Source organism: Lithobates pipiens, unplaced genomic scaffold (assembly GCF_037356315.1).
Source record: "Lithobates pipiens isolate NorthernLeopardFrog02 unplaced genomic scaffold, aLitPip1_a1.2 Scaffold_336, whole genome shotgun sequence".
Taxonomy (NCBI): Eukaryota; Metazoa; Chordata; class Amphibia; order Anura; family Ranidae; genus Lithobates; species Lithobates pipiens.
The window spans coordinates 21,333-31,343 of NW_027507801.1; positions in this window are offsets into that span (position 1 = coordinate 21,333).

Genomic DNA, 10,011 nt, shown 5'->3' on the forward strand with positions numbered 1-10,011 from the left:
GCCGGACACATGTGGGTCTCTATCCACATACAATGCATCACCCCCGAGATCTCTATCCGCATACAATGCATCACCCCCGAGATCTCTATCCGCATACAATGCATCACCCCCGAGATCTCTATCCGCATACAATGCATCACCCCCAGATCTCTATCCACATACAATGCATCACCCCCGAGATCTCTATCCGCATACAATGCATCACCCCCAGATCTCTATCCACATACAACGTATCCCCCCCAGATCTCTATCCACATACAATACATCACCCCCCCAGATCTCTATCCACATACAATGCATCACCCCCGAGATCTCTATCCACATACAATGCATCACCCCCGAGATCTCTATCCACATACAATGCATCACCCCCGAGATCTCTATCCGCATACAATGCATCACCCCCGAGATCTCTATCCGCATACAATGCATCACCCCCCGAGATCTCTATCCGCATACAATGCATCACCCCCCGAGATCTCTATCCGCATACAATGCATCACCCCCAGATCTCTATCCGCATACAATGCATCACCCCCGAGATCTCTATCCGCATACAATGTATCCCCCCCAGATCTCTATCCGCATACAACGTATCCCCCCCAGATCTCTATCCGCATACAACGTATCCCCCCCCCCCAGATCTCTATCCGCATACAACGTATCCCCCCCAGATCTCTATCCGTATACAACGTACCCCCCCAGATCTCTATCCGCATACAACGTACCCCCCCAGATCTCTATCCGCATACAACGTATCCCCCCCAGATCTCTATCCGCATACAATGTATCACCCTGAGATCTCTATACAATGTATCACCTCCAGCACACATGGATCAGTGACATGGAGGGGGAGGGGATGTCCTTGTATACAGCTCTATATACGGTGTACAATGTCCCAGCAGAGGGGCGGATCATTTCAGGCTCCGTGGGCCCACTGGAGGTTCTACAGATATATACCGCCCCTCCCCCCTACACAGTGTCCCCCCCCAGACCTCACCTGGGCTCCGGGGGCCCCCGATCACTCCATGGCCCCCCACATCACAGGATGTCTCTATATTATGCTGAGGCCCTCCAATCCCTATTGTGTTGTCACAGCTGGTTGGTGCAAGGAGGAGGGGCGGGACAATGTGACCTTCCTACCCACCGATTGGATGATTCCTCTCATCAGCTGTTTACCAAAGAGCCACAAGACCCGCCCACATAACCCCTTCACTGCCAGACCCGCCCACATAACCCCTTCACTGCCAAATCTCCCCCCCACATAACCCCTTCACTGCCAGACCCCCCCCCCCCCCACATAACCCCTTCACTGCCAGATCTCCCCCACATAACCCCTTCACTGCCAGATCTCCCCCCCCCACATAACCCCTTCACTGCCAGATCTCCTCCCCACATAACCCCTTCACTGCCAGATCTCCCCCCCCCACATAACCCCTTCACTGCCAGATCTCCCCCACATAACCCCTTCACTGCCAGATCTCCCCCCCCCACATAACCCCTTCACTGCCAGATCTCCCCCCCCCCCCCACATAACCCCTTCACTACCAGATCTCCCCCCACATAACCCCTTCACTGCCAGATCTCCCCCCCCCACATAACCCCCTCACTGCCAGATCTCCCCCCACATAACCCCCTCACTGCCAGATCTCCCCCCCCACATAACCCCTTCACTGCCAGATCTCCCCCACATAACCCCTTCACTGCTAGACCCCCCACATAACCCCTTCACTGCCAGATCTCCCCCACATAACCCCTTCACTGCCAGACCCGCCCACATAACCCCTTCACTGCCAAATCTCCCCCCCACATAACCCCTTCACTGCCAGACCCCCCCCCCCCACATAACCCATTCACTGCCAGATCTCCTCCCCACATAACCCCTTCACTGCCAGATCTCCCCCACATAACCCCTTCACTGCCAGATCTCCCCCCCCCACATAACCCCTTCACTGCCAGATCTCCCCCCCCCCCACATAACCCCTTCACTACCAGATCTCCCCCCACATAACCCCTTCACTGCCAGATCTCCCCCCCCCACATAACCCCCTCACTGCCAGATCTCCCCCCACATAACCCCCTCACTGCCAGATCTCCCCCCCCACATAACCCCTTCACTGCCAGATCTCCCCCACATAACCCCTTCACTGCTAGACCCCCCACATAACCCCTTCACTGCCAGATCTCCCCCACATAACCCCTTCACTGCCAGATCCCCCCCCACATAACCCCTTCACTGCCAGATCTCCCCCACATAACCCCTTCACTGCCAGATCCCCCCCCACATAACCCCTTCACTGCCAGATCTCCCCCCCACATAACCCCTTCACTGCCAGATCTCCCCCACACATAACCCCTTCACTGCCAGATCTCCCCCCACATAACCCCTTCACTGCCAGATCTCCCCCCACATAACCCCTTCACTGCCAGATCTCCCCCACATAACCCCTTCACTGCCAGATCTCCCCCACATAACCCCTTCACTGCCAGATCTCCCCCCCCCACATAACCCCTTCACTGCCAGATCTCCCCCACATAACCCCTTCACTGCCAGATCTCCCCCCCACATAACCCCTTCACTGCCAGATCTCCCCCCACATAACCCCTTCACTGCCAGATCTCCCCCCCACATAACCCCTTCACTGCCAGATCTCCCCACATAACCCCTTCACTGCCAGATCTCCCCCACACATAACCCCTTCACTGCCAGATCTCCCCCCCACATAACCCCTTCACTGCCAGATCTCCCCCCCACATAACCCCTTCACTGCCAGATCTCCCCCCCACATAACCCCTTCACTGCCAGATCTCCCCACATAACCCCTTCACTGCCAGACCTCCCCCCACATAACCCCTTCACTGCCAGACCTCCCCCCCACATAACCCCCCTCACTGCCAGATCTCCCCCCCCCCACATAACCCCTTCACTGCCAGATCTCCCCCACACATAACCCCTTCACTGCCAGACCTCCCCCCCACATAACCCCTTCACTGCCAGATCTCCCCACATAACCCCTTCACTGCCAGACCTCCCCACATAACCCCTTCACTGCCAGATCTCCCCCCCACATAACCCCTTCACTGCCAGATCTCCCCCCACATAACCCCTTCACTGCCAGACCCGCCCACATAACCCCTTCACTGCCAGACCTCCCCCCCACATAACCCCCTCACTGCCAGATCTCCCCCCCACATAACCCCTTCACTGCCAGATCTCCCCCCCACATAACCCCTTCACTGCCAGACCTCCCCCCCCCCACATAACCCCTTCACTGCCAGATCTCCCCCCCACATAACCCCTTCACTGCCAGACCTCCCCCCCCACATAACCCCCTCACTGCCAGATCTCTCCCCCACATAACCCCTTCACTGCCAGATCTCCCCCACATAACCCCTTCACTGCCAGACCTCCCCCCCACATAACCCCCTCACTGCCAGATCTCCCCCCCACATAACCCCTTCACTGCCAGATATCCCCCCACATAACCCCCTCACTGCCAGACCTCCCCCCCACATAACCCCCTCACTGCCAGACCTCCCCCCCACATAACCCCCCTCACTGCCAGATCTCCCCCCACATAACCCCTTCACTGCCAGATCTCCCCCACATAACCCCTTCACTGCCAGACCTCCCCCCCACATAACCCCCCTCACTGCCAGATCTCCCCACATAACCCCTTCACTGCCAGATCTCCCCCCCACATAACCCCCCTCACTGCCAGATCTCCCCCACATAACCCCCTCACTGCCAGATCTCCCCCCCACATAACCCCTTCACTGCCAGATCTCCCCCACATAACCCCTTCACTGCCAGATCTCCCCCCCACATAACCCCTTCACTGCCAGATCTCCCCCCCACATAACCCCTTCACTGCCAGACCTCCCCCCCACATAACCCCCCTCACTGCCAGATCTCCCCACATAACCCCTTCACTGCCAGATCTCCCCCCCACATAACCCCTTCACTGCCAGATCTCCCCCCCACATAACCCCTTCACTGCCAGATCTCCCCCCACATAACCCCTTCACTGCCAGATCTCCCCCCACATAACCCTTTCCCTGTCAGATCTCCCCACATAACCCCTTCACTGCCAGATCTCCCCCCCACATAACCCCTTCACTGCCAGATCTCCCCCCACATAACCCCTTCACTGCCAGATCTCCCCCCCACATAACCCCTTCACTGCCAGATCTCCCCCCACATAACCCCTTCACTGTCAGATCTCCCCACATAACCCCTTCACTGCCAGATCTCCCCAACATAACCCCTTCACTGCCAGATCTCCCCCCCCCCACATAACCCCTTCACTGCCAGATCCCCCCCCCCACATAACCCCTTCACTGCCAGATCTCCCCCCACATAACCCCTTCACTGCCAGATCTCCCCCCACATAACCCCTTCACTGCCAGATCTCCCCCCACATAACCCCCTCACTGCCAGATCTCCCCCCACATAACCCCTTCACTGCCAGATCTCCCCCCACATAACCCCTTCACTGCCAGATCTCCCCCCACATAACCCCTTCACTGCCAGATCTCCCCCCACATAACCCCTTCACTGCCAGATCTCCCCCCACATAACCCCCTCACTGCCAGATCTCCCCCCACATAACCCCTTCACTGCCAGATCTCCCCCCCCCACATAACCCCTTCACTGCCAGATCTCCCCCCCCACATAACCCCTTCACTGCCAGATCTCCCCCCACATAACCCCTTCACTGTCAGATCTCCCCACATAACCCCTTCACTGCCAGATCTCCCCCCACATAACCCCTTCACTGCCAGATCTCCCCCCACATAACCCCCTCACTGCCAGATCTCCCCCCACATAACCCCTTCACTGCCAGATCTCCCCCCCACATAACCCCTTCACTGCCAGATCTCCCCCACATAACCCCTTCACTGCCAGATCTCCCCCCCCCCCCCCCACATAACCCCCTCACTGCCAGATATCCCCCCACATAACCCCTTCACTGCCAGATCTCCCCCCCACATAACCCCTTCACTGCCAGACCTCCCCCCCACATAACCCCTTCACTGCCAGATCCCCCCCCCACATAACCCCTTCACTGCCAGATCTCCCCCACATAACCCCTTCACTGCCAGACCTCCCCCCCACATAACCCCTTCACTGCCAGATCCCCCCCCCCCCACATAACCCCTTCACTGCCAGATCTCCCCCACATAACCCCTTCACTGCCAGATCTCCCCCACATAACCCCTTCACTGCCAGATCTTCCCCACATAACCCCTTCACTGCCAGATCTCCCCCCCACATAACCCCTTCACTGACAGACCCGCCCACATAACCCCTTCACTGCCAGATCTCCCCCCCACATAACCCCTTCACTGCCAGATCTCCCCCCCACATAACCCCTTCACTGCCAGATCTCCCCCCACATAACCCCTTCACTGCCAGATCTCCCCACATAACCCCCTCACTGCCAGATCTCCCCCACATAACCGCTTCACTGCCAGATCTCCCCCCCCACATAACCCCTTCACTGCCAGATCTCCCCCACATAACCCCTTCACTGCCAGACCTCCCCACATAACCCCTTCACTGCCAGATCTCCATCCCACATAACCCCTTCACTGTCAGATCTCCCCCCCACATAACCCCTTCACTGCCAGATCTCCCCCACATAACCCCTTCACTGCCAGACCTCCCCACATAACCCCTTCACTGCCAGATCTCCATCCCACATAACCCCTTCACTGTCAGATCTCCCCCCCACATAACCCCTTCACTGCCAGATCTCCCCCCCCCACATAACCCCTTCACTGCCAGACCCCCCCCCCCCCCCACATAACCCCTTCACTGCCAGACCCCCCCCCCCACATAACCCCTTCACTGCCAGATCTCCCCCCCCCCCACATAACCCCTTCACTGCCAGACCCGCCCACATAACCCCTTCACTGCCAGATCTCCCCCCCACATAAACCCTTGACTGCCAGATCCCCCCCACATAACCCCTTCACTGTCAGATCTCCCCCCCACATAACCCCTTCACTGCCAGATCCCCCCCACATAAACCCCTCACTGCCAGATCTCCCCCCACATAACCCCTTCACTGCCAGATCTCCCCACATAACCCCTTCACTGCCAGATCTCCCCCACATAACCCCTTCACTGCCAGATCTCCCCCACATAACCCCTTCACTGCCAGACCTCCCCCCCACATAACCCCTTCACTGCCAGATCTCCCCCCCACATAACCCCTTCACTGCCAGATCTCCCCCCCACATAACCCCTTCACTGCCAGATCTCCCCCCACCATAACCCCTTCACTGCCAGACCCCCCTACATAACCCCTTCACTGCCAGATCTCCCCCCACATAACCCTTTCCCTGTCAGATCTCCCCACATAACCCCTTCACTGCCAGATCTCCCCCCACATAACCCCTTCACTGCCAGATCTCCCCCCCACATAACCCCTTCACTGCCAGATCTCCCCACATAACCCCTTCACTGCCAGATCTCCCCCACATAACCCCTTCACTGCCAGATCTCCCCCACATAACCCCTTCACTGCCAGACCTCCCCCCCACATAACCCCTTCACTGCCAGATCTCCCCCCCACATAACCCCTTCACTGCCAGATCTCCCCCCCACATAACCCCTTCACTGCCAGATCTCCCCCCACCATAACCCCTTCACTGCCAGACCCCCCTACATAACCCCTTCACTGCCAGATCTCCCCCCACATAACCCTTTCCCTGTCAGATCTCCCCACATAACCCCTTCACTGCCAGATCTCCCCCCACATAACCCCTTCACTGCCAGATCTCCCCCCACATAACCCCCTCACTGCCAGATCTCCCCCCCACATAACCCCTTCACTGCCAGATCTCCCCCCCACATAACCCCTTCACTGCCAGATCTCCCCCCACATAACCCCTTCACTGTCAGATCTCCCCACATAACCCCTTCACTGCCAGATCTCCCCCCCACATAACCCCTTCACTGCCAGATCTCCCCACATAACCCCTTCACTGCCAGATCTCCCCCCACACATAACCCCTTCACTGCCAGATCTCCCCCCCACATAACCCCTTCACTGCCAGATCTCCCCCCACATAACCCCTTCACTGCCAGATCTCCCCACATAACCCCTTCACTGCCAGATCTCCCCCCCACATAACCCCTTCACTGCCAGATCTCCCCCCACATAACCCCTTCACTGTCAGATCTCCCCACATAACCCCCTCACTGCCAGATCTCCCCCCACATAACCCCTTCACTGCCAGATCTCCCCCCCCCCACATAACCCCTTCACTGCCAGATCTCCCCCCCACATAACCCCTTCACTGCCAGATCTCCCCCCACATAACCCCTTCACTGTCAGATCTCCCCACATAACCCCTTCACTGCCAGATCTCCCCCACATAACCCCTTCACTGCCAGATCTCCCCCCACATAACCCCTTCACTGCCAGATCTCCCCCCACATAACCCCTTCACTGCCAGATCTCCCCCACATAACCCCTTCACTGCCAGATCTCCCCCCACATAACCCCCTCACTGCCAGATCTCCCCCCCACATAACCCCTTCACTGCCAGATCTCCCCCCCACATAACCCCTTCACTGCCAGATCTCCCCCACATAACCCCTTTACTGCCAGATCTCCCCCCCCCCCCACATAACCCCCTCACTGCCAGATATCCCCCCACATAACCCCTTCACTGCCAGATCTCCCCCCCACATAACCCCTTCACTGCCAGACCTCCCCCCCACAACCCCTTCACTGCCAGATCCCCCCCCCCACATAACCCCTTCACTGCCAGATCTCCCCCACATAACCCCTTCACTGCCAGATCTCCCCCCCACATAACCCCCTCACTGCCAGATCTCCCCCCACATAACCCCTTCACTGCCAGATCTCCCCCCACATAACCCCTTCACTGCCAGATCTTCCCCACATAACCCCTTCACTGCCAGATCTCCCCCACATAACCCCTTCACTGCCAGATCTCCCCCCCACATAACCCCTTCACTGACAGACCCGCCCACATAACCCCTTCACTGCCAGATCTCCCCCCCACATAACCCCTTCACTGCCAGATCTCCCCACATAACCCCCTCACTGCCAGATCTCCCCCACATAACCCCTTCACTGCCAGATCTCCCCCCACATAACCCCCTCACTGCCAGATCTCCCCCCACATAACCCCTTCACTGCCAGATCTCCCCCCACATAACCCCTTCACTGCCAGATCTCCCCACATAACCCCTTCACTGCCAGATCTCCCCACATAACCCCTTCACTGCCAGATCTCCCCACATAACCCCCTCACTGCCAGATCTCCCCCCACATAACCCCTTCACTGCCAGATCTCCCCCACATAACCCCTTCACTGCCAGATCTCCCCCCCCCACATAACCCCCTCACTGCCAGATCTCCATCCCACATAACCCCTTCACTGTCAGATCTCCCCCCCACATAACCCCTTCACTGCCAGATCTCCCCCCCCACATAACCCCTTCACTGCCAGACCCCCCCCCCCCCCACATAACCCCTTCACTGCCAGATCTCACCCCCACATAACCCCTTCACTGCCAGATCTCCCCCCCACATAACCCCTTCACTGCCAGACCCCCCCCCACATAACCCCTTCACTGCCAGATCTCCCCCCCCCACATAACCCCTTCACTGCCAGACCCGCCCACATAACCCCCTCACTGCCAGATCTCCCCCACATAACCCCTTCACTGTCAGATCTCCCCCCCACATAACCCCTTCACTGCCAGATCCCCCCCCCCCCACATAACCCCTTCACTGCCAGATCTCCCCCACATAACCCTTTCACTGCCAGATCTCCCCCCCACATAACCCCTTCACTGCCAGATCTCCCCCCCCCCCACATAACCCATTCACTGCCAGATCCCCCCCACATAACCCCTTCACTGCCAGATCTCCCCCCCACATAACCCCTTCACTGCCAGATCTCCCCCCCCACATAACCCCTTCACTGCCAGATCTCCCCCCCACATAACCCCTTCACTGCCAGATCTCCCCCACATATCTCCTTCACTGCCAGATCTCCCCCACATAACCCCTTCACTGCCAGATCTCCCCCCCCCACATAACCCCTTCACTGCCAGATCTCCCCCCCACATAACCCCTTCACTGCCAGATCTCCCCCCCACATAACCCCTTCACTGCCAGATCTCCCCCACATAACCCCTTCACTGCCAGATCTCCCCCCCCACATAACCCCTTCACTGCCAGATCCCCCCCCCCCCCCCCCCACATAACCCCTTCACTGCCAGATCTCCCCCCCACATAACTCCTTCACTGCCAGATCTCCCCCCCACATAACCCCTTCACTGCCAGATCTCCCCCACATAACCCCTTCACTGCCAGATCTCCCCCCCCACATAACCCCTTCACTGCCAGATCTCCCCCACATAACCCCTTCACTGCCAGATCTCCCCCCCACATAACCCCTTCACTGCCAGATCTCCCCCACATAACCCCTTCACTGCCAGATCTCCCCCCCACATAACCCCTTCACTGCCAGATCTCCCCCCCACATAACCCCTTCACTGCCAGATCTCCCCCCCACATAACCCCTTCACTGCCAGATCTCCCCCACATAACCCCTTCACTGCCAGACCTCCCCCTCACATAACCCCCTCACTGCCAGATCTCCCCCCACATAACCCCTTCACTGCCAGATCTCCCCCCCACATAACCCCTTCACTGCCAGACCTCCCCCCCACATAACCCCCCTCACTGCCAGATCTCCCCACATAACCCCTTCACTGCCAGATCTCCCCCCCACATAACCCCTTCACTGCCAGATCTCCCCCCCACATAACCCCTTCACTGCCAGATCTCCCCCCACATAACCCCTTCACTGCCAGATCTCCCCCCACATAACCCCTTCACTGCCAGATCTCCCCCCACATAACCCCCTCACTGCCAGATCTCCCCCCCACATAACCCCTTCACTGCCAGATCTCCCCCACATAACCCCTTCACTGCCAGATCTCCCCCCACATAA